Source organism: Canis lupus, chromosome 27 (assembly GCF_011100685.1).
Source record: "Canis lupus familiaris isolate Mischka breed German Shepherd chromosome 27, alternate assembly UU_Cfam_GSD_1.0, whole genome shotgun sequence".
In the NCBI taxonomy this organism is placed as follows: domain Eukaryota; kingdom Metazoa; phylum Chordata; class Mammalia; order Carnivora; family Canidae; genus Canis; species Canis lupus.
In genome coordinates, this window is record NC_049248.1 from 34,552,652 (window position 1) to 34,579,112 (window position 26,461).

A 26,461-nucleotide genomic window follows, 5' to 3' on the forward strand; every position below is an offset into this window, starting at 1 on the left:
TTAGATAACTTAATTGATTGGCCCCCAGGGAAAACTCAAGCCGCCTACCCTTTCACTCTTACCCACTCCTCTTCCGACAAGGAGGATCCTTCTCTGGATTGATCTAATTCCACGACAAGGCATTAAGACTCAGTCTACTGAGTGGAAATTCCTAAGGGATGGAGTGGTTGAGCACAAAGAGAAGAGGCACTTCCCCTGGGAAGGTCTGAGACAGGCAAGAGGACACCTATTCCTTAGCTTTTTGGATCTAACTCTCTCAGTATTTTCTCTCTGCTCTTCTCTTTGCTTGGGAATATTTCGGGTGGTTCTTCCACACATTGGAGTGGCAAATCCAATAGAAACAGGCAAAGTAGTTCTTTCAGCCCACTTGGGCTTTAGACATCAGTAGGACCACAGTAAGTATTATTTCTCAATATGGTGATGATGAAGTATTTAAGAATTCAATAATGTTATAAATTACTTTTCTCAAACTGGCAAGATTCCAGTGATTAAAGAGGTCTTAAGTTCTGAGTTTTTTATCCTACATCCTACCCCATCCTCAAGGGCTTGAAGACTGCTGGGGACAGCATTATTGGTAGATAGATGTGTCAGCCTGGGAAATCATTTTTAATTATCGTCTGTCTCATTTTTAGTGAAGAAAGTGGCTGTTCTTGAATGTGAGACAAAGACAAGCCAAAAAGAATCTATTTTTACTTTTTAAAATCTGACATCTGTAGGTTCTTGATTTACATGGTCTACTATCTAAAAATTAAAGATTTATAGGTAAGTCTGTTATGTTTGAACTTGTCTATATGAGCGTATCTAAATAAAAGACAGCTATCCGGGCTAAAATACCTTCCAATCTGATCCTATTCCAAGGTATACATGGTCGAATAATTGTCTTTGGTTCTGCTGAAATAAATTTCAAGATCCAAGATGGAGCTGACTGTGCCCAGGGTGCCATGGCAGCAAACCAAAACTGAGATAACTTTCGTGTTCCTGTAAATATTCTGCTTGACCAAAGACACAGTATATTCAGTCAGTTAATCCCCAAATGCCAAGTCAATTCTGAGCTCCATACTTATTTCTTTATTCCTTCATAGTTTTCTGTTTTTCTCTTCCTCATTCCTTATTCTTTACCTATAAAGGCTTCCTGCCTTCCACCCCATTTTGCTCTTCTCTGGAGCCTTGGGAATGGAGACTACCCACTTCACAAAGTGTTAAATGGTTTTTTGTGTCACCTAATATTTTCTTAAATCATTTTTAATAGTTCTGACTCATCCTCGGGAGAAAATGCAAACTCCATGAAGACAGGAAGCACGTCTGTGTTCTTCATCACAGAATGGTCAACTCACCACACAGTGCCTGGCTTAGAAAAGACTTAAGAAAATACTTAATAAATAAGTATTTCTTAAAATGAATAAAAACAAGACACATAAAACATAGCTAAAAGGTGCTGAGAAGGAAGGAGAGGAGTTGGCTCTATCAAAGTGAAATAATAAGCAAGAGATCCAGGAGCCCTGAGGACTTTTGGACCAGGACCCTTAGGCTGTTTCAAAGCTGGCATTTCTGCTGCTGCTGCCACCCAGGTGGAACCTAGCAACATGGAACCAGGGAATGAACTCGGTATCCTGCCTGCCTCCGTTGACTGCACAGTCCTCTAAATAACTGCAATAATTGCAAACATTTATTGAACTTTAATGACATATCGAGCCCAGCTCCAAACACAGAATTAGACTTGGTGTCTCCCCATAAAACAAATCCCAAGAGCTACCAAAACACCATCAAATAATGACTTTCAGCTCAATATCTCGAGACAAATATGCATATGACCACAAAGGTTAAGAGCTCTGCTCCCAATTACTTAAGAGTGCCAGTCTTCTTCATTTTTAATCATCTGTTTTATTGCTACTATGTTGTCAGAGTCATCATCATGGTGCCTAGCACATTTTTTATACAGTTAATGCAGATCTTTATCAAGTGTGAGAAGTGTGCTCATTTCCCCTCTTAATGCCAGGCTCCCTCCATGAATTGTCTCTGACGGCTACAATGGGATGAATGCTGTGTGGGATTAATGAGAAGCCACTGGCCCCTCTGAAATCCTTTCATTTACAGGCCCGCTTGAACATTAATATGATCAAAGGATTTCAAAGAGGCCAGGACCACTGTTCACACGAAAGCAAGAAACCCATCCAAGAAAGAACGGCTTTTAAAAACAAATGTAAAAGCCTGTTCTCAAAATTTAAACAGAATGGAGAATCTTAAACAGCTTCACATGCAACTCAGTGTTTGTTAACCAAAGGATAAAGATAAAAAGATTAAAAGAGAGATTTGTTCATCCAGAGTCCCTGGTTTTCTCCCCCTAGCCCAAAAGACCATTTTTGCCAGCGGTACTTTGACATGGAGCTACATGTCACACTCAGAACACAGCATGGTGATTTCAAATTGATAAATCATATGCATGTATTGGTATCTGAATGTATTAAATCACCAAAGCAAGGTGATATTTCAATGCAAGCACATGAGTGGGCTTTAGCATAAAACTTCCAGCAATCAGTACTACATACAAAAGGGAAATGTCAGGGACAGAAATTTTCGCCCTTCAAATAAATAAAAGAACTTCAGTGGAGGAGGCCGTGTCTCATTTCTATCTTGACTTCTGGCTGCCTGATGCCTGCTGTATATCTTCTGGATTTTTACATGTGCCTTTTGGAGAGAAGCCTACTTTGTTTAACAGGACGATGTGACTCCGAATGGAAACCATGGTATTTTGGGGTGGCTGAAGTATTGTTGGCTGAAGGTAAAGGCAGTGGTTATTTTTATCTCTGCAAGTAGTTTTTCTACTTTTCTAGAGGGAAAGTCTAAAGTTCATTAGGTACAAACTGCTATTATGATCTTCAATATTTTTAATGAAATTTTGGTTCTTGCAAAGATAAAGCAAAGATCTTATTCTGGAATGGGAATGACAGACTCAGTGCTGCTAAACACATCAAGCCGATCGTGGTGATTGGTAGCTTTGTAGGAAGCAGCCTAGTTTAGTGGTTTACACTGACACTAGTTATACCTAGGTTCAAATCTGAGCTTCCTCCATTTACCAGCTATGCAACTTAACATAATTTATCAATCTCTTTGTGCCTCAGTTTTCCCACCTGTAAAATTGGAAAGCAGTCTTCCTCATAGGGCTACCTGAAGATTATTTGAGTTGATATATAAGTTGATATATATAAGTCATTTATAACAGAACCTAGAAGGTAATTGTCTCTATATATGTGCTAGCTTGTTATCTCTCTTGGCCAAGTTTCATTTCATAAATTAATTCCCTTTAGGGCAAAAGGAAAAACAAGCTTAAGGGCAGGGAGATAAAGAGACGTTGGCAACAGGGCAGCACTCTGGAGCTGGCAATAGAGTCATAAATAGTAGTTCATGAATGAGGCTTCATTCAAACAGCAGCCATATCTGGTATCCATTTAGATTTCCTTAGTTACAATCATTTTGATTACTCTCAAGTATTCAGTTAAAATCTCTTCAATTTTGCAGGCTCATCTCAATCATTATTGTGGGAGGAGTGATTTCTGAATAAAAAAAACAAAGACCCACAGCTAGACCATGGGCTGAGGGAGCGAGGAATAACCAGAAATAACCTCCATTCTCTGAGGAGTAATGGATACATGCCCTGAGACTTTCCAGGGACAGATGGATGGAAGATTCCGGTAAATGGCTTAACAAGCAGGATGGGGACTTGTACTCTAAGGATTTGGCCATAAAATGGAAGCATGGCTTTATTCCATGATCATGTGTGGATATTTAACTCCTTGGCTGCCTAGTCCCATTTCCAGTATATGAGGCATTCCCATGAGCCTTCAAGTAAAAATAATTACCTTCTCCACCCCTCAACTCTAGAGCCAAATTTTAGCCAGTCTGACTGCCCTCATCTATAACTCATTTTTTAAAAAAGATTTTATTTATTTATTCATGAGAGACACACAGAGAGAAGCAGAGACATTGGCAGACAGAGAAACAAGCTCCCTGCAGGGACGCCTGATATGGGACCCAATCCCAGGACCCCGGGATCACGACCTGAGCCAAAAGTAGATGTTCAACCACTGGGCCACCCAGGTGTTCCCTCATCTGTAACTCCTAATCTGATGGCACAAAGAAGCAAAGCAGGATAGATTTATTATGGGAGAGGTGGAAGCAACACTGAGTACTACTAGGAGCTAAGGTTGCGGTGCTTCTGGCAACACAGTCCCCTATAACCTGTTGCAGGGTATGATTTGGGCTATGGTCCTGGTTGCCAGGCCTCCCTACATTCCTGTCCTCGCCCAAAATTTGGGTCTTTAGAAATGTTATTTCTGGGCCCTACTCAATGTCCTTCAAAAAAATTTCTTTATTAGGGGTGCCTGCCTGGCCCAGCTGGTAGAGCATCCAACCTTTTATCTCAGGGTCGTCAGTTCAAGCCCCACATTGAGTGTAGTAACTACTTAAAAAAACAATAACAACAACAAATAGAAGTCTTTGGGGCACCTGGGTGGGTCAGTTGGTTAAGTGTCTGACTCTTGATCTCAGCCCAGGTCTTGATCTCAGGGTTGTGAGTTCAAGCCCTGTGTTGAGCATGGAGCCTACATTAAAAAGGGAGGGGGGGGGGATGTCTTTATCTATTTAAGTTAACACAAGTTAGTTTTTGTTGTCTTACAGAAAGAATCTTAACCACTACAATCAGGTCATTTGAATTATACTTGAAACATGAAAACAACTTCATATGGGTCTTCCTTATAAACAGAAAAATAAAACACCAATAATAGAACATTTTGAAAAGAACAATTTAAATTTGGTTCAAAAACACAGTCTTACAGAGAGGACCACAGAATTATTGCCAGGTCCTCAATATTTCTTCAGGTTCAATAGTTTTCACTGAACATAACCACCCTTAGCAGGGTCATTGTGATGACATCTCTGACTGGAACATCATATTGTGAGAGAAGTGTTGTGCAATTCATCAAATCCACAATTGTGTACAAATCCCTGTCAGCTCAGATGGCTGCCTGACAAGCCACACCCCCAGCCAAAGGATGTCCTGTGAGCCCTAAAAACTCTGCTCCTAATATGCCTCCCAGCCATCCAGTTCTATAGCTGAGTGGTTGCCCTATAAAGTCACTGGTCTAAATCAAACATTTTGCTGCAGTGAAATTTTTTTAAGTGGTATTTTCATAAAGCTGGATTTATTCCATTTAAATAATTGGTCTTTGTTAAAATAATTATGCCTATACTCCTTTTTATGCCAAAAATGTCCAATTCTTTGTGAAATAATGATGAATCAAAATTGTAATTTGAAGAGGATCTTAATCTCATTATTTGGCAGAGTAAAAAGTTGAAAACCATTGGTTTTCATTTGCTCAGGAAGTTCAGAAGACCTGGAGCTTCGATTAAATGAATACCCCACCACTCCTGGGGTTCTCAAATAGAGAATAATTGTCATTATTCACACTCTACTGATTTCTCTGGTGACCAACACACTTGAAGAATAAGACCTATATTAAATGGAAGAATTTCACTAGACTAAGGCAAGAATGATAATTAGAGACCCTAGTCATTGAGCATCGGAGACCTCAAAAGGAGAGGGGAGACATGTCAATGATGATCAGAAGTGGACTCCTGCTCTCCTTGCAAGGAACAATCATAGAGCAGTTTGTGCCTAGTAGTGCTCTATCATGGGGATGTTTTTTACTACATGACTTCATTTGTGATTAATTTTTTACAAATTTCTTTTCATTGGCAGACTCACCCAAGGAAGAAGCCCTAGTGGTGGTAGGGACTTCCAGAATGATGCTGTCCTCCCCTACCCCACCCTGGATACCTGCTACTTTTGAACCATAAGCCATGACCATATGGCCTTAGGAAAGCTGAAGGATCAGCCTGGGAACTTGTCTCTTTATTTAGTCCCTAATAAGACAATAAATGTTGTTTTTAGAGGCCTTCAAAAAAAAAAAAATCTGCCCTAGCTCTACCTCCAATGCACCAAAGAAGCTACATGTAATGAAAATAAACTTGTCCCATCAAGATTTTTTCCTTCCTGGCATAGCCCAATCAGATTCTGCTGCTTTCCCATTATCCCAACAAGTGCCTATGAGAAGTTTAAGACCTTGTTCTTGTCTTCATGAATATGAGTACTTGTGTAGAAGTTTTCCTTTGCCTGCTTTCTGCATTTATTCATTCAATATTAATGGAGCACCTACCATATGCCATGCACTGCGGTAAGAAAAGCATATAGGACACAAAGTCCCTACTCATCAGTGGCTTGTAAGCACTCTAAGGCCTAATTTGATCTTCTTCAACTGATACCTTTAGAAACACACTATTGTAGAATCAGCTTTAATAATGAAAAAAATGTAAATATTTATTATTAATCACTTCTTCAGAAAAATTCAAAATTTATTCAATATACATCCTAAATACACTGGCTAAAGTTGGAATACCCCAGGGAAGTTTGTAGGAAGGGTGAGTGGAAATATTATTTGAAGTGTGAGGCCCAGGACACCACCTTTCTCCAACTTGAGGTAAAACCACAAGAGATATCTGAGGAGAAACTGGCAGGGAGTATAGACCTAAGGAAAAGTAAAAATATGATTGAATCATTATGATTCATTATAATCATCAGGGGAGCAGAAAAGGGAGAAAGGGACAAGGGTCAAGGAGAGGAATGGAATATCTACAAAGGATGTCTGCTCTTCTATAAACCCTACATTTGAGCCATGAAGAAAGCAGATAGACACTGCCATGCCCCAGGGCGTAGAATTAGGACAAACAGGACCAAGTGTGGTGTTTCATTTGAACAATTACGAAAGGAGAGTGCTTTCAGAGGATCTGCTTCCAAAAGTGATGTGCCTCCCATTGCTGGGATTGGTAAACTGGGGCTGGAGGAAGCCCAGCAGGCATACAGCTAAAGAGGCTCCCACTCGGAGTGAAAAGGTAAATAGTACAATCTACTCTCTCAGTGGTAGAAACACTAGCAGAAGTGCCTGAAGAATTACACCAACTAATTTTACATATAAAATAATCCCTCCCAATATGGAGTTTTTATAGTTATGAATAAGGAGCTGGCTTTTTATATATCATCACAACACAGTGACTCTCTCCAAGGGCTCTGCCATTAGAACATTTCTACCCAAAGGGAGCGCAGACCCGGGAAGTCATTTATTACAATGTCATCTCTTTTATGAAACAAACATTCTTTAGTATTCCTTTCATCACAAGAGACCTCCTTAGGACTAACACTTTAGTTATGAGCATGGTAACTAGAGCCAGCCAGGGACCTGAGTAAGAAATTTCATTTTGTCACCATTTGCTCTATTCATTATTCCTCTCTTTATATTTCAAATCTTTGCCAAGTTAGAAGATTTTCTATAGCAGAGTTAGTTACTACATGGTTGTGTCTGACAGTTAAAATGAATGAAAACAGAAGCTTTTCAAAGGCCTACTAAGTCCCAAAGAGCTCAGCGTGGCTTAAGTGATAATTAAATGAAAAGTAAAGCCAACATACATTCTCTATGTTGTAGAATGAGGCATGATATTCCAGTATAGAAGGTACATAAAATGGACCAAACAAAACATTCAACTCATCAACCTCCTCATTATTTTGTGTGGCTTCCCATTTTACAAATATTTTGACTCTTTTGCCCTCATAAAATTCTCAGAACAAAGCTGCGAGTTGTCAAAGAAAGAATTGTTATCCCTGTTTTAAGTGAGCCTTTGAGAGGCTGGTGAGACCAAGATTGCAGAACTAACACTTCGACCCCAAAGTCTGTGATCCTTTCTGATGACCTTCAGTAAGGAGCCAGATCTGTATTTTTTAAAACATTCAAGGATGTGTACATCTGAATGATTATTCCCAGCGGTCACAGGTGGATACTCAGAGACAACTACTGGTGCTGTCTGGACAAAATTACATATGTATTAGCCAGTAGTTCTTCTAAATCTATAGGATGGTCTTTGCATTTTTTCAGAGGTTGCAAATCTTTGTTCACAAGAGGGAATAACCATATTTGTAGCTGGGCAACCTGGGGCTAAATATATTCCACTGTTCAATGTAGTTTTATAATTGGTGAGACTAAATATAGGAGCCACCCTGTTCTTATTTTCCTGTTCCATCTCTTTTCAATCACAGACTAAAAAACACAAAATCGAGTAAATACTGCAACTGTTTTACTACCTTCCTCTCCATCTAGGTTTTCCACTAACTTCTGAGTTCAACATGTACAAAATGTAAATCATCTTCCCTCTGAATCTATGAGCCTTCCTTTTTTCTGTGAATAGACCCTAGAGCATTCGAAAAAAAATTTTTAAAGATTTTATTTATTCATGACAAAGAGAGAGAGAGAGGCAGAAACATAGGCAGAGGGAGAAGCAGGCTCCACACAGGGAGCCTGACATGGGACTCGATCCCGGGTCTCCAGGATCACAACCTAGACCGGCCTTCGAAATTCTTGACACTTTCTTCCCTACATTTCCTTCTCCCCATTCCCATGTTCTCTTGCCCCACAAAGCCACCCATTCTAATGTGTTAAATACATTTTTAGATATATTTATATCTTTGAAAGATGTTTTCATTCATTTATTCAACAAAATATTATTAAGTGCCCCTTTTATCTGCCAGGTACCGTTCTCTAAGCTTGTATAGCTGCTAGCTTTTGCTGCATAACAAACTACCCCAAAACTTGGTGGCTTAAAAATGACCATTTGTCTAGCTTGTGATTATGTAAATCAATATTTTAAGCTGGGCTCAGCTAAGCAGTTCTCTGCTAATCTTAGATGATTTCTGTTGGCCTCTCCCATGCTCTTCCAGGTCATCCGCGGGCTGGCTCTATCATACCACCAGAGCCTCAGCAGCTCCCTGGAGGTCTCTCATCATCCAGGAGCCTAGCTTGGGCTTCTGCACATAGCCTTCTCAGGGTCCAAAAAGCAGCAAGACCAAATAAGCCCCAAGGCACAAATATTTGCAAATCTCTAACTGAATCACATTTATGATTTTCCCAGCAGCCAGAGCAAGTCACACGGTCAAGTCCAGAATCAGTATGAAAAGGGACCACCCAAGCACATGGGTACAGGGAGGTTTGATTAACTTGGCATCTGTGACCGCAAACCATCTTAATTATACTGGAGATTCAAAAATGAACAGAGATGATGTCCCTGCCCTCATGAACCTTCTTTTCTCACATCATTCATCAGCATTTTGCATTTATCCAATTCCTAAGGCTGGCCAAGCAGAGAGCTATAAGCCAATATTCCTTTGTGGTTTTAATTTATCTGATAAATGATATGGACAAACATTTCTTTATACACTTAATAGCCATTACATTTTCCCTTCTATGAATTGTCTATGTGTCTCGCCTATTTTCTATTCGATTTCCTATGTTTTTCTTACTGATCCTAGGAACCCATTGTACATTAGGTAACAAACTCCTATATTCATAGATGAAGGAAGCTGTGTAATAGCCAAAAGTCCCCTTAGTTTGCTAAAACAGGATTCTCACCATGTATATTATTTTACTTTGAATATATCATATAGAGACATTTGTATAAAGCATATATGTAGAATTTAAAGAATAGCTATAAAGATCCTTGTACCACTGCCCCAGTGAACTTAGCATATCTTATTCCTCTATGATTTGAAATGCCACCTTTAGCATATATGATTGTCATTGTACACCTAGATCTATTTCTGGACTTTATTTTGTTTATTTTCCACTTTTGAGTGCTTTTATCAAGAATTAATGTTGAATTTTGTCAAATGTCTTTCAGCATAGCTGACAACGGTCATATGATTTTCCTCTCATATTAAAGAAATATGAGAAATTTCTTCTCATATTATTCCTGGAATAAACTCCGTTTAATCATGTTGTCTCATTATTTTAATGTGCTGTGGAACTCTCCTTGCTGACATTTAACTTAGGATTTTGCCTCAATATTGGTAAATGAGGTTGATTCAAAGTTTTTATTTTCTGCATTATTTGCCAGATTTTGTTACACTTGTTATAGAGTGGTATGCCTATTTTTCTATGAGCTGGAGCAGTTTAAATAGCTCTGGAATTATCTTCATTTTAAAGATAAGGTACACTTTGGAGGTTTTACCAAAGAAGAGCTCCTTGACAATTCTATATCCTTCATGAAAATCAATCTGTTTAGAATATCAATTTTTTTCTGAACTTATGATAAATTGCATTTTCCTAGACATATGTAATTTTTACCAAACTTTCTATTTGTTTGCAAAGATTTCACCAAAGTAGTCCCTTGCCTTTTAACTTCTTTTGTTTTCATGGTTATTTACCCTTTAACCATTCTTTATTATTCATATTTTCACTTTTACCTTTTTTTTTTCTTTTGGCTCAGGTAGGCCTCCCTTCATCTAATTTATCATTGACTTCAAAGAATAATCTTTTGCTTTTATTTATTAGTTATGCCATTTACTTATTTTCTAATTTACTGATTTATTCTTATACCTCTACTATTTTTCCCGTACATTATATTTTCATTTATTTTGTTTTCTTCAAACTTCTTGAGTTGAATGCTTAATTCTATTTTTTTCATTCTTTGATATAGGCCTTTAGGTTGTATCTCCTGTTAACACCGTTCAGCAGTGCCCCACAGCTGCCAGTGCACAAGGTTTTCTCTTCTCATTAGTTTCTGGAGGGTCTGCAATTTTGATTTAGATCTTGTGTTTGAACCAAGAGTTGCTTAGAAAAGAATATCTTACTTCCTAAGAGATAAAGGCTTTCATTTTTTGAGATTTTTAAAATTAATCTCTAGTTTTTCTAGTTTATTAAAGAATGTTTTTGTATATTTTTTCCTTTTTTTTTTTTTTAGTTTATTGTACTTATCTTTGTCAATTTTTTGACACTGGTCCATGAGTACTTGAAAAGGAAGAATGAAAAAAAAAAGAAAAGGAAGAATGTTCTGTGTTTGCATGGTATAGAACTTTACGTAAATGTATATACCAATATAAAAATAAAAATATTAATGTTGATAATACTATGCATATAATAATTAGGTCCACTTAAAATCTTCTTAAAGTCTCCTATGGTCTTACTTACTTGCTGATTTGATTTTAAAATGTTTTTAGAATCCTTTATAGTAGTAGTTATAGGGATTGTGCTAACAGTGGAGGCTAACTTTTTTTTTTAGGGTTTGAAAACAACATTTATTGGTTATAACGTTTGTATCTTAAATGTAGATTTCTTTTTTTCTTTTTAACTGACATGTAATATTGTGTTAGGTTTTAGGTATACAACTTGTTGATTTGATACACTTATATACTGTAAAATAATTACCACTGCATTATTAGTTAACACCTCCATCTTGTCACATAATTACCATTTCTTTTTTGCAGCAAGAACGTTTAAGTCTTACTCTCCTGTCAACTTTCAAGTATATAATCAGTATTATTAACTATAATCACCAGGCTATACATTATCCCTAGGACTTGTTAATTTTTTAACTGGAGGTTTGTACCCTTTGACAAATATATCCCCACTTCCCTTACCACCCCCACCCCCACTCCCAGGCGACCATCATTCTACATTCTACTGTTTCTCTGAGTTCAGCTTTTTTAGATTCCATATATTAGTGATATCATGCAGTATTTGTCTTTTATTGCCTGAATTATTTCACTTAGCATAATGCTCTCAAGGTATATCCAAATCATCACAAATAGCAGGATTTCTTTCTTTCTAATGGCTAAGTAATATTCCATTATATATATATTAAATATAATACATAATTTTATATATATGATTAAATATAAGAGTATGTGTATATATATGTATATTATGTATATCTATATAATATTTTTTATCCATTCATCTGTTGATGGATGATTAAGCTTATTTCCATGTCTTGGTTTTTGAATAATGCTTCAATGAACATGAGAATGCAGGTATCTCTGCAATATCCTATTTTCATTTCCTTTGGATATATACTCAAAAGTGGGGTTGATAGATCATATGGTGTTTCTATTTTTAATTGTTGAGGAACCTTCTTACTGTTTTCCATAGTGATTGATTTACAGTCTCACCAACATGTACATGGGTTCCCTTTTTCTACGTCCTTGCCATTACCTCTTGGCTTTTAGATGATAGCCTTGTAAATGAAGTGATATCTCATTGTGGTTTTGATTTGCATTTCCCTGGTGATAAGAGATGCTGAGCACTTTTTCATGTACATGTTGGCCATCCATGTGCCTTCTTTGGCAAGAATGTCTATTCAGTTCCTCTTCCTATTTTTAATTGTGTTGTTTGTTTTTTTGCTATTGAGTTGTATGAGTTCCTTATGTATTTTGATTAGCCCCCTTACAGACCCAAAGTTGCAAATATTTTCTTCCATTCAATAGGTTACCTTTTCATTTTGTTGATTGTTCCCTTTTCTGTGAAGAAGCTTTTTAGTTTTACATAGTTTGCTATGTTTATGTTTGTTTGCTTTTGTTTATGTTTGCTTTTGTTTATGCTTGCTTTTGTTGCTTGAGCTTTTAGTGTCATATCAAGGAAATTGCTGGCAAGACCAACGTCAAAGAGCTTTTCTTCTGTTTTTTTCTTTTTGGGATTTTGTAGTTTCATATATTATATTTAAATCTTTAATCAATTTCAAATTAATTTTTATGAGTGGTGTAAGATAGGGGCCAATTTCATTTTTCTGCATGTAGTTAGGTGGAGGCTAACGTTTAGGCTAATATTTATTTATTGAATGTCTGCTTTGTGTCAGATAATGTTCCAAATTCTTTAACCCAGATTATCTCATTATCCTGCTAGCACTATTCTTGTTCAAGCCCTCATCTTTCACCTAAACAACCACAGTGCCCTAAATGTGTCTCCCAATCTGGCTATGTCCCACTCAAATTCCTACTCTACACAGCATAGCACCTAAATGATCATCTAGTTGTGCTCTGAAAACTTCAGTGGTGATACTCAGGTTATGCTCCAACAATTCAGTCCACTGAGGGTCAGGCCCAGGAAACTCTACTTTTAAGAAACACCTTGGATGGTCATTTTGCAGACCAAAGTTTAGAACCAATTGTCTACAGGGGAAAAAAAGCATAACATCTTTTCAATATAGCATAGTATTCCATTTTTTAAAGAAAAATATGTATTTAAAATTACTTATGTAATAAGTTAATATTGGGTAATGTGTACTGGGTAATATTACTTGGGCAATATATTACCAAATATATGGAGTGAACAATGAAAGTCCCATTTGATCATCCCCCAACCTCAACCTCATTCCTCTCCCCAGAGATAACTAGTGTTTGGTGGGCACACAGTCCTCTTTTTGTTTATTTAGATCTATTTAGGTCTACTTATATATACATTCTATATATAGAGAGAGAGCAAAACAGAGAGAAAGAGAGAGAGAAAGAGAGAGAAAGTATATGTATAGTAATAGAGGTCTACTTCGCTCTGTTCAATAGCTGCATGTGTGAATCTACCATAATTTATTTACTGACTCTTCAGTTGATAGACATTTAGATTATTTCCAATTTTTCACTCATTATAAACAGTCCTGCATGTGCCCAAGTATTTATTTACTGTATTTATTTACTGTAGATTCATAGAAATTAAACTACTCAGCTAAAGCATATGCACATGTATCAATTAGGAAAGACTTGAAACAATGGATTCCACTTCTTCGCAACCAACCATCTTTTCTGCCTTCCCTAATATTTACTTCTTCCCAAGGATAAATCACCTCATGAATCCCAGTCAGCTGCCAACACAGAGCATCATGTTTCCCATCTACTTCCAGCAAGAATAGAGAAAGGGCCTTGGCTCTGAATTCTAAGCAAGAGTCTTGAGATCCTGCTTTGATTAGTTTAGGCCAAATGCCCACTTCTGCACTATCAATCATTGTGGCCAGAGAAATAGAATGTTCTACGGACATTTAGAATAGCTAGTCACACATCGCCCCTCTGTAATTGTAGGTAGAACCAGCTTACTTGGAAGTGCTTTGTTTCCCAAACAGAAATCACCAGAGAGAATTTTTTTTTTATTTTTTTACCAGATAGAATTATATATTTGGACATATCAATGACAAATTGCCTTCCAAAAATTTACATGACCATCAGCCATGTATGTAAGTAGCCGTTTCTCAATATTCCCACCAAAATTTTCTGTTATTTATATTTTATTCATTTTTACCTAATTTAGTATTGATAAGCATTTTTTCATGTTTATTGGCCTTTTATATTTCTCCTATAAACTGCCTATTTACAACCTCTGCCCATATTTCTATTTTTGAATGATTTATAGAAGCTCTGTATACAATCTACACATAATCAGTCATCCATTAAATGTGCTGCAAATAGTTTTCTCTGTATGTTACTCATCTTTTAACCTTATCATGCTTTTCATTGTTCAGGGATAATTTTTAATTTTTATGAGGTTATATCTGTCAATCTTTTTCTTTTATGGCTTCTGGTATTTATGTCTTATTTTAAAAGGCCTTTTCCACCTCCCATTTTATTTTTAAAAATTTGTTTCAGTATGATCTCTCTTCATATACATTTATAATTTCTTTTGTACTCAGCTGCTTAACTCACCTGAAGCTTACTTTTATGGATGGTTAGGATAATAGTCTACTTTTCCTTTTTTCTTAATCAATAACTAATTTTTCCACACACTATTTATTGTGTAGGTTATACATTCCCCCATGGATTTAAAAATACCAATTTTATTATAACCTAAATTTCTACAAATGAATGTAGATCTCTTCTGGTCTCCCTATTGCACTGATTGGCACTCTAATCTATGACACCATTTTAATCATGTCTTTAACATGTTTTTATCATTGCAGAGCAATATCTATAGGACATGCCAGGGCCTAACTCTTTAGCATGATATCTGATAATCTCTAAGATGTGAAGACTATTTATGACTCCAGTCTTCTCACTCATCATCTAGCCTCTCATCTTTTAGAGCTTAGTAAAACCAAAGGTAGATCATTCCAAATAGAGATAATTGTATTTATTCTATTCTATTCTATTCTATTCTATTCTATTCTATTCTATTGTTTCTTTTTTGAGGAACATCCTCCCCCTCCTTCCTTACTGAGTGACTCTTACTCATCCTTTAGAACTCAGCTCAATCAAAATTACTCTTTTACTAACCTTTCCTGAACTTCTACTGTCCCTGTTTTCCAATTGTGTCATCTACTTCTCTTAGAAAAAACCTCTTCATACATGTCTTTCTTGCCAACTTTCCTATGACAGAGCTCATGTTTATTTTCTTTATACTTCCAGCAAGTAGTACAGTCCTTATACATAGGAGATACTCAAAAGATAATTGTTGATTGAGTTATGTACTTTCCCTCATTTTATTATGACTTATATTCTATAAAGTTTATACCTCTATCATCAGTAGAATAAACTAGTCTTTTTGGAGACTAGATTTGCAAAACAAATGGTAAGAAAAGGTTATTTTTATCTTTTTAAAGATTTTATTTATTTATTTTAAAGAGAAAGAGAGCACAAGCAGGGAAGAGAGAGAGAAGCAGTTTCCCTGTGAGCAGGGAGCCCAATGTGGGTGCTTGATCCTAGCACCCTGAGATCATGACCTGAGCTGAAATCAAACACTTAACCAACTGAGCTACCCAGATGCCCCAAGAAATTTATTTTTAGAAATTCATGTCAGCTTCATCCACCAAAAAGTTTCTTATGATTGAGGGAATTTCCTTTTCCCTAGCACATGCTACAGAAACAGGTTGTAAGCACAGCTCTAGTTCAAATATCTGATAACTGAAAACAAATATTCCACTAAATCCAAATCACAGGTGTTATACTTCATTCTGCTTTTTGTTAAATTGCATTTTATTCTTCCTGAAGAATAATCCCCTTAAAGTTGACTGTGTGAAATCCATTGCCTAGAAATTTTGAGAACTTTCAAAATTCAAACCTATCATTGATTATTGACTGAGTTTCATATATATGCTGGAACCATATCAGGGGCTTGAAAAATGAAGAGAAATACCCTTGTCTGTTAGAAGTAGAACCTCATGAAAATAATATAAGCAATAATGACTTATCAATACTAGACTAAAAGTATGTAGGGAGTTTGGAGGGGCATAAAGTATTCTTACATTTCTTATATTACTAGATCAGGAAAGTAGACTGTAAACATAGTACTCTAAAAAATGGTTGCTCATCTTCTGGAACAAAAAGCCCTTATGACATCCAGTATTCTCTTCTCACCAAAAATGCATATTTTAAGTTTTATCACTGAAGCTTGAACCGAGCTACAGTGATTCTAGGATTCAGGCATGTCTGAGGATAGGTGGGACAAACCTAGCAAAATTACCTTCACAGAAGAGAACCAGCAACCACTTCAGAGGGAAATTCTAAGCAAGGAGGACAGAGGAGCAGAAGTCTCATTCATCCAAGGACCAGAGGTGAGAGTGGGAGGGAAAGAGTGACTTTGAGCACAGCAGAGATTCTATAAATGAACTCACTCTGCAGGCTCTTTTCCACCTGTGCAGATCCGTTATCGGCTGAGTAACTCATTCTCTTCCTGATTCATCTCTAGTGAATGGTCATTTCAGAACAAGTGTCATGTTCCTCATTATCCCTTTTTCATCTCCCACTCCAAGAAGAGGAAGCCTGTTCTAATAGGTCATGTTCTTTTACACTGATCTATTGTGTGGCCTCGAACAAACTGCTTAAACCATTGTGTACCTCAGTTTCCTCACATGCAGTAAAAGGTTAATGATAGTACTTACCTCCCAAGACTAAAAGATGAGTCCAGAGGTGCCTGGGTGGCTCTGTCAGTTAAGTGGCTGACTCCCGATCTTAGCTCAGGTCTAGATCTCAGGGTCATGAGTTGAAGCACCAGATGGGGCTCCATGCTAGGTGTGGAGCCTACTTAATAAAAAATAAAATAAAAAGATTAGTCCAAAGTAAATTTTATAAGAAATAGTATTCAAAAAGATTAAAATATTAATGAAGGATTAAAAGAGCAAATACATAAATAGTAATTAAAATAGTTTAATACATCAAGAACTGAAAACAGAGCTTAACACATAGAAAGCTCTCAGCAAATACCAACTATTATTATTCCCTCTCTTCCTCCACTGCCTCTCCCTTCCTCCTCCATCCCCCACCCCTCTTCCTTCTTTCAATAAATGTTTCCTCCACTCCCTACTTTCTCTTTTCCTATTCTTCACTCCACAAGTAAAACGGGAGGGAAGAAAGAGGAGGACAGCTGCCAGGCATTATTTGAGCATTCTTCATACATTCATATGAATTCATATTCATATATCTCTTACATGAATTTCATAAAAGTCTTATCAGCTAAGTACTATTATTAATATTTTTTCATTTTACAGATGAAAAAATGAGGCACAAAAAGGTAATTAAGTGGTTCAAAGAAAAGAAAATTAATAAATGTCACATTTGGCCTCTGAAGTTTCCACGTTTAGCAATGTAGATATTTGGCTATCTCTCTCTCTCTCTCTCTCTCTCTCTTTCTCTCTTTTAATTGAGATATAATTTGCATGTACCATTATATTAGCTTCAGGTGATATTTTTGCAATTTTATTTTTTTATTGAGGTGTAACCAATATATAACATTATACTAGCTTTAGGTGTACAACATAATGATTTGATATTTGTATATATTGTGAAATGATCACCACAATAAGTCTCATTAACATGCATCACCATACATAGTTACAAAGTTTTTTCTTGTAATGAGAACTTTAAGATCTATTCTCTTAGCAACTTTCAAATACGCAATACAATATTATTAGCCATAGCCACCATGCAGTACATTAATCCCCAGGGTTTATTTTATAACTGGAAGCTTATACCTTTTTGACCCCCTTTGCAATGCATTTTTAAAGTTTTTTATTTCGCTAGCATTTTTAGGTGTTTTCTGATGAGGATGATTTTTCAGAGAATCTTGTCATATGCTACATAGGGATTTATGGTCGGAATTTAAAGGCTGAATTGCAGAGGTGGGATTGATGGCTCTCTTCCTTATTAATTATTAATGTTTCCCTCTCAATGAGGTCCTTTCCACCCACGAGAAACACATTGTAATATCTCCTCTCTTAAAATAAATTCTCTTGACCCCTATAGTGAATGCTACTGGCTTCTCTCCTTGATCTTTTTTTTTTTTTTTTTTTAAACCAAGCTGATGGACCCATCTCCAGCTGCAATGTTGGATGCTAATAGTTCACAAATGCCCTTATCTTTGGAGTCTTGTCCTTGGCCAAATGGGAGCTGCCTGGACCAAAAGGTTACACACCTCCAAGTGGGAACAGCTCACCACTCATGTCTGAATTACATGGGATTACAGCCAACCCTTTGCAACAAGGTAGGACCAACTTTGTGGTACAATTCATACTCCAGAGTACCCTGCAGGATCAAGACAAAGCCAATTCCAGCTGAAATCTCATCCTTGATTAGCTCCTTCCTCTTCCCTCTCCGGCTTCCTTCATTCCGTCAACCCAAGGCATGCCCTCTATAAATCACAGATACCCACATCTCCATCTCAAGCTCTTCTTCTAAGAATCTCAATGTAACATGTTCTCTAGCAACTACACTATTTCTCTGCTACACCAAAACTGAAATAGTCATCTAAACTTGCTGCCTCAGACTCTTCCACTTCCGTTCTCTCTTGAACCTACTCCAATGAAATTTTCATACCCACTGCTTTACCAGAATAGCTCTTGGTCACAAATGATGTCCATATTCCTAACCCTAAGGACAGTACCCATTTTACTCAAACAATTAGTTATATTTGACAGAATTGATTATTCCCTCCTTAGAAACACTATCCTCTCCTTGCTTCCACAACACCACTGTCTCTGTTCTGTGCCCACATTCTTCCTTCACCTCCTTTGCTACTTACTCCTGCACTCTCTGATCTCCCAAATCTTGGACTTTTCTCAGCACTTGGTCCTTGAACCCCTTTTACTTCTTCATCGATATTCACTCCCTGAGTAGCATAGTCCTGTGTCCAACTGACACTCCCAAATTTATATCTCTAACCCTGATCTCTCTTCAGATCCCAAAATCATATATACAACTGCTTGTTCAACATATGTATTTGGATGCCTACGGGTATCTTAAACTTAAGATGTTCCAAAGTCAAACCTACAAATCATGACCTATACTCCAGCCCAAATATGTTTCCCTCACACCTCCTTCTTTCTCATACCCCCACCTTCACCATTTTAGTAAATGTCAATTCTACCTTTCTAGTTACTCAGGCCATAAACCTTGGAGTTATATTGTATTTCTCTCTTTCTATGACACTTTACACGTAGAATCTGTTGAGACACCTAATCAGATCTGCTTCCAAAGTGAATTGCAATTAGCCCTTCTCCAATGTCCGTGGCTATTATCCTAGTCCATGGCACCATCACTTTAGCCTTAACTATTGAAATAGTATCCTAACTGGTCCCTTGCCTTCACCTTATACCTGATGCCCTGTTGTCCACACAGCACCCAGAGTGATCTTATTAAAATTCAGAATACATTATTTCTATACTCAAGTTCCTCCAGTAGCATAGTGTGGTGGCTGAGAGAATGGACTCTAAGCAGCTTTGGGTCAAATTCCAGACATCTCATTGTGCCTTTGCTTCGGATTTCTTATCTATAAAATGGAGGACAACAAAATACCTGCCTCTTAGATTTGTTATGACAGTTAGAGGAGTTTCTATTGATGACAGAGCCTGATGTCATATGATTCTTTGATAAATGAAATAGTGGCCCATCTTGCTCAGAATGAAAGTATAAGTCCTCTCTTCTCTTACCCCTCATTCACTCCATTACAGCCAATTTGGTCTGTTTGCTTTGGAAGGTACTGCTGAACAATGAACACATCAAGCCTGCCCCCACTGCTGCTATCACACCAAATATATTCATGGCTCATTCCCTCAGTTCCTTTCAGGGTTGTGCTCAAAACCTGCCTTATCAATGAAATTTTTGCTGGACATAAAAATGTATTCTCTGACACTCCATATTGCCCTGCTTTTTTTTCTCCATATTACTCATTATTTTCTAACATATTATGAATTTTCCTCTCTTTTTTATCATGCCCTCTGCCCCACTGTAGCATATGCTCTTTAATGGGAGAGATTTTTTGGTCTGTTTTGTTCACAACTATATTACAAACACCTAAAATAGTACCTGGCATATAATAGCATTCGATATTTACTGAATAAATGTACCAATAAATGAATAGAAAGGGAGTAAGGAAATTCTTAAAATATTTCACTGGGATATGAATGAGATATTAATTAGAAAAACAGCAGTAGGAACTGAAGGGATGAAGTACATGATTAAAAAGATATAGTAAATAGGATCAATGACACAGAGTATAGAGGAAAATTATTTTGAGATGCAAGCCAAAGTGAAAGGCAGACTAGGATGGTGGTGCTTAAAAGCAGAATAGAAAACCCAAAGGGAGAAATCCATTTGAGGGAGAACGTAATAAACCTAAGTTACAAGAAGCAGACAAACATCTGTGGCTAGCAGGTGGTTGGAAATTCAGCTTTATTAACAAGAGAGATGAGCTCTGTAACTGGGTTTGAAAGTCACCAGGATACACTGTCATTCAAAACCAAATGACTGAATGTGGTTGCCCAAGGGAAAAGAGTGTGATCGAGAAAAAGGGAAGACAAAACTTGGAGAATATCTGTATAATGTACAGATGAAAGAGAAGCTAGTCATGGAGATGGTAGGAAAGAAACATGAACAAGAATGTCTTAAAAAGTACTGAAATGTATGAAAACCTAGTATAGATTTTAAAAATACCTAGTATAGATTTAAAAAATTCTAATGTAATATTCAGTAGCTGCTGAAATGATATAAATTGTGTCAACTAGAAACTTTTTCAATCTCATCAAAAATCACTACAGTGGAAGTGGCAGGATGTAGGATTTTCATACCTCCTGAAAAGATTGAGCAAATGGGGCACTGTGGCCTGTCCGTCTAGAAACAGGGAGCTTTCCCAAGCTCCTCTCCTGTCTTCCAGGTCAGATCCACCTCTAATGCGTTTTCTAAGACCCTCAGGACTTCTGTACATTCAGTACAGAATTATGCTTTCATTATCTCATTACCCTTTGCCTTGGCTCTCAAGACTCTCTTCTCTAATAATGTTCTTACTGGTTCTACAAGGTCCCATTTCATTAACCCTTCTTTGTTCCAGAAATGTAATTACCTTGTGGCCACTACTTTCCCACAGTCCTAGCTGAAAACTTTTGTTCTCTGAGTGCGATTAGAAGCATCTTCAGGATTGAATACTCCTTTCTGCCTCCTCCATCTTTTGGCATAGGAGATTATCCTCTCACTCTAAGGTCTCCAACAGTAAGTAATTCATGATATCTAACTACCCACATATTTTGTACCTAACAAGCTATTTTACACAGTGATGGAAATGGCAATTATTTACTCTGGGAGTCCTGTCAAGGTCACCACAAAATCATTGCCAGACTATTAAATTGGACTTGGAGGTTCCTCTTTTCCACTATTGATCTTATGGGTGAATTACCCCAAAAAAACTTCCTAACGTGCTATTGGCTAATTCATTGTCAGTGCAATATATATTAAGTGGAATGGGAACAGCATACATCTTACTTGCAATATGTTTTAGATGCACAAATTTGAAATTTATAGCAATGTTCTCAAGCAATGTAATATAGATGAAAAAATACAATTTCTAATGTAATATTCAGTGTTCATAAATATGCCAGCTTGGAAATTACAACAGGCAATGTACAGACTAAGAAAATCAATAGACTCTGGGCACTAATACTATTTCTCAGGACAAGGGTTTATCTTATGTGGCAATAAATGCACCTCCATTCTAACAAGGAAAGTTGTATTGTGATGAAAAAATGACAATACCATATACAATCACTATGTTTTCATCCCCCAGTTGTCAAGTGTATGGGTGGGGCAGGTCTTTATAGCTGCTCATTCATGTGTTGTCATATCAGGGTGGGGGGTGGTGGCGGTGGTGGCAGTATAGTGATGGAAGTAGTGAGGGGTCTGGGGACATGAAGAGAATAGAGTCATGTCCCTGCCAATACTGTACTCTCAATTAACAGAACACGAAGCCTATTTAACATTTTTTAATTGACTTGTAAAAATTCCATATCCATGTATTATATATATATGATTTTATATATATGTATCTTTATATATGTATGTAAAAATATATATGTATATATATGTAAAGATACATATATATAAAATCATATATGTATATGATTTTTTGGCCAGAAAATTACGGCTTCAGTCATTCATTCCACATACATTTATTGGGCATCTCCATATGCTAGACGCCATGAGAGATTCTGGGATACTATCAGTGATCACTGACATCACATAGCTTACAGGCTAGACAGACTGAGAACATTTTGTCCACATGCAAAACACGATTAAGAGAATTGAAGCAAGGGCATTTGTATATATACTTATTTACTCAACAAGCACCATCAGGTTCACATTTAGTGTGTATTTTCAAAACACTAGTAGTGCAAAAAAAATACATACAGACCTTGTCCCAATATTTCCAACATATTAGAGGAAAGAAATATTTGTTCAGCAGACCCGGGGGAAAAAAACCCTGAAGCGCAAACTAGAGAGATGCAGAGCAATAGTAACCTCATTTCCTACTGCTCTCCTTCTCTCTCCCTCTACTATGAACACTCATCAACTATTTTTTCTGCCATGAATACTTTTCTGCAGATATCTGCATGATCAGCCTTCTCATTTACTTCAAGTTTTTGCTCGAATATCTTCTCAGTAAGGCCACCACACTATATAATATAGCAATTCCCTGGCTTCTGGTATTTTGGTCCTCCTTACCCTGCTTTCCTTTCCTTTTCCCATAACACTTATCACTTCTTAATACACCAGGTCATTTGCTCACTTATGATGTTTACAGTTTTTTGCTTGTGTCCCCCTATTAGAATATAAGCTCCAAAAAGGCAAAGATCTTGTTCTTCCCCTGGTGAATGCAAAGCATCTAGGATAGTACCTAGCACATAGCAGATACTCAGAAAGTGAGTACAAAGCACCTAGGATAGTACCTAGCACATAGCAGGTACTCAGAAAGTATTTTTTAAATGAATGATAGTGATGATCATACTAATATTAATTGAGTTTTGAAAATGTGCAAGACAGTATACTAAGCACTTTAATATATGACCTCTTTAAATCCTCATAATGCCAGCATAATCCCTTTTTTAACCTCAGAATAGATACTACTTCCAGTTTTTATTTACAGTTAACAAAAAGGAACTCGTTGAGCATTTATCAGAAAGTTCAAAGAATGAATATGAATGCTAGAGAATCTGGCCCGTGAAAGAAACAAATGACACAAAGCATTACTGGGATTCTACATTCTACCTGAGGCAAAAGTCTGCTGAGGACACCATCCTTGGTTCAGTCACACAGGACACTTTCAGCCACACAGCTGGACTCTGCTGTTTCTATGGTCTCACCACTGTATGATGAGATACCAGGACCATTCCCTCCTTCTTGTAGATCTGAATTTCCACTATGCCATTATTTCCTTTCAATCTAAAGAACTTCCTTTGGCACTTTTTATGTGTGTTTCCGCTGGTGACAAATCCTCTGTTTCAATTTATCTGAAAATGTTTTTCTCTGTCCTTCATTTTTGAAATATATTTTCACTGGATACAGAATTCTAGGTTGATAGTTGTTTTCTTTCAGCCTTGTAAAGTTTCAATTCCATTGCTGTCTGGTTTCTATTGTTTCTGGAAAGAAGTTAGCCATTACTGTTATTAACATTCTCCAGTATATAGAAAATCTTTTTCTCTCCTGTTGTTTTCAGATTTTTTTCTTCTGCCAGTGTCATTATTGAACTTCCTTTGTATGTGGGTTGAATGGGATTTTTTAATCAAATTTGGAAAAATTGGAAAATTATTTCTAACCCACTCTCTCTTTCCTTTCTTTTTAAGTCCCACTGTGGATGGAATGCTTGATAATTTCCCCTAGGTCATTGAAGTTCTATTTTCAAAGTTTTTTCTGTGTGCTTTAGTTTGAATAATTTCTATTGAATTGTTTTCTGTTGGGTTTAACTGATTGTTAATCCCATGCAGCAATTTTTTTTTAATTTCAGAGATTATATTTGTCGGTCTTAGAATTTTCATTTGATTATTTTTTAGAGTTTCCAAATCTCTCCTGAAATTTCCCACCACTTCATCCATTGTAGATTCAAGAAAAATGACAAGTTTCTAGCAAGACTCATAGACAAACACATACACACGCGTGCACGGGGTGGGGGGGGCAAATAGGGGAGAAGAGAGAGAACAAATTACCAATATGAAGAATAACATCCCAGATTTTGCTACACCATCCTGCAGACACTAGGATAATATTATGAACAATACCATGTTAATAAATTTGCTAACTTAAACAAAATGTACAAATTCTTTGAGAAACATAACTTTCTAAAATCAACTTATCAATCAATCATGCAAAATCTGAATAGGCTGATGTTTATTTTAAAAAATGAAGTTGTCGTTTAAATCTTCCCACAAATTCAAGGCCCATATGGCTTCAGTGGTAAATTCTATCAACAACTTAAGAAATAATACTGAACTAAGCCCATTGTTTCAGAAAATATGAGTGAAGACAATTCATCTTATGAACTCAATATGCTGATGCCAAACCTCACAAAATCAATACAAGGAAACCAACATAGTTCAAGAACATAAGTACAAAATTCCTCAACAAAATAGTTGCAGTCAAATCCAGCAATATAGGAAAAGTAAAATAAAGCATGACTAATACAGTCAATCTCAATAATGAAAGTTCATAGTTCATCAATCAATGTAACTCACTATAGTACTAGAATTTAAAAGTTATATGATCATCTCAATAAATACAGAAAATCATTTGACAAAAATTAACACCTATTCATATTTAATGCTACAAAAATGAATGCTTTCTCCTCTAAAATAGAAAACAAAGCAAGGATATCTGTTGTCACCACTTCCATTCCCATTTATGTGGATATTCACAGGAAAGTAGAGTCAAAATTATCTTGGGAAAGAAGAGCTTACACTACGTGATTTTAAGACTTACTATAAATCTATAGTAATAAAGAGAATGTGGTATTGTGTGAGAATAGACATATATATAGATCAGTGGGAACAGAACAGAGACTCTAGAAATAGACCCATACGTGTAATCAGCTGATTTTTAACAAAGTGTCAAGGTAATTTAATAAAGAAAAGATAGTCTTTTCAATAGATGTTGCTGGAACAACTGGAAATATATCATATATATATATCATACATATGTCATCTATATATAGATCATCATGTATATCATACATATCATCTATATATATATCATAGAGACATAAATGAGCATCAACTCTTATCTTCTGCTATACACATAGATAAACTCAAAGTGGTACAAAGATCTAAACATAAAACTATAAACCTTCTAGAATAAAATATAATGAAAACTTCATAATCTTGGGATAATAATTTCTAAGCTAAAACACAAGAAAACATAAATCATAAAGACAAAAAATGGCAAATTGCACTACTCAAAATTAAAAACTTTTGCTCTTTTGGAAGAAGACTACTAAGAAAATGAAAAGGCAAGCCACAGGCTTGCAAACACATATGATTGAAGAAAGATTGGATCCTGAATATCTAAAAGAACTCCTATATGAAAAACCCACAGTGAACATCCTATTCAATGGTGAAGAACTGAGAATTTTCCTCCTTAGATCAAGAACATGACAAGGATGCCCACTCTCACCACTTTTATTCAACACAGTCCTGGAAGTCCCGGCAAGAGCAACCAGACCTGAGAAAGGAATAAAAGACACCAAAATTGGTAAGAAAGAGTAAAACCTTCACTATTTGCACATGATACTATAATATAGAAAACCCTAAAGACCAGCAAAAAAACTACTAGAACTGATAGATGAATCCTGTCAAGTCACAGGATATAAAATCAATATGCAGAAATCTGTTGCATTTCTCTACACTAACAATGAAGCAGCAGAAAGAGAAATTAAGAAAACAATCCCATTTACAATTGTACCAAAAATAATAAAATACCTAGGAATAAACTTAACCAAGGAGGTGAAAGATCTGTACTGTGTAAACTTAAAACATTGGTGAAAGAAATTAAAGACAATACAAAGAGATAGAAAGATATTCCATGTTCATGGATTGGAAGAATAAATACTGTTAAAATGTCCATACTATCTAAAGCAATCTGCAGTGAAATAAACCAGTCAGAGAAAAACAAATACCATTTGATTTTATTCATATGTGGAATTTAAGAAACAAACGAAGCAAAAAGAGAGAGAGAGAAACAAATCAAGAATCAGACTCTTAATTCTAGAGAACAAACTGATGGTTACCAGAGGGAGATAGGTGGATGGGTTCAATAGGTGATGGAAATTAAGAATACACTTGTGAGGAGAACTGAGTGATGTATAGA

The 26,461-nt window shown here is 36.4% G+C and overlaps 1 long non-coding RNA gene across 1 annotated transcript in view; it reads left to right on the forward strand.

Annotated features, from left to right (window-relative positions):
- Nucleotides 1–11,606: 11,606 nt before the first annotated feature.
- Nucleotides 11,607–26,461, forward strand: part of LOC111092725 — a 36,550-nt gene continuing 21,695 nt past the window's right edge. Inside the window, exons 1-5 of the long non-coding RNA XR_005379659.1 lie at nucleotides 11,607–11,659; nucleotides 14,020–14,091; nucleotides 16,319–16,401; nucleotides 18,144–18,326; nucleotides 21,168–21,325. This is a non-coding gene — a long non-coding RNA (uncharacterized LOC111092725). The remainder of the gene's footprint in view (nucleotides 11,660–14,019; nucleotides 14,092–16,318; nucleotides 16,402–18,143; nucleotides 18,327–21,167; nucleotides 21,326–26,461) is intronic.